Genomic DNA, 352 nt, shown 5'->3' with positions numbered 1-352 from the left:
TTAAGCACCTCATGATGCTGATTACAGTTTCATATCGTCTGAAACATCGTGGAATACTGGTTTATTACCTGCTCGCCCAATCATGGAGTTAGGAAGCAAGGAAGGAGATGAGGGTTGAGGAGGAGCAGGCAAGGAAAGAGAGGAAGGAAAAGGAAGCAAGGTGTAAGGAGGCGAGGAGAAGGGTTGAGGGGGACGGAGGTGAGGTGTTGGAGGAAGCTTTGAAGGAGGCAAGGTTTTAGGAAGCTTTGAAGGAGGCAAGGTGTTAGGAAGCTTTGAAGGAAGCAAGGAGTTTAGGAAGCTCTGAAAGAGGCGAGGTGTTAAGAAACTCTGAAGGAGGCGAGGTGTTAAGAAA

This window comes from Eleginops maclovinus, chromosome 18, assembly GCF_036324505.1.
Source record: "Eleginops maclovinus isolate JMC-PN-2008 ecotype Puerto Natales chromosome 18, JC_Emac_rtc_rv5, whole genome shotgun sequence".
NCBI classification, from domain to species: domain Eukaryota; kingdom Metazoa; phylum Chordata; class Actinopteri; order Perciformes; family Eleginopidae; genus Eleginops; species Eleginops maclovinus.
The sequence above is the reverse complement of the archived record's forward strand: the minus strand, read 5'-3'. Positions refer to the sequence as shown.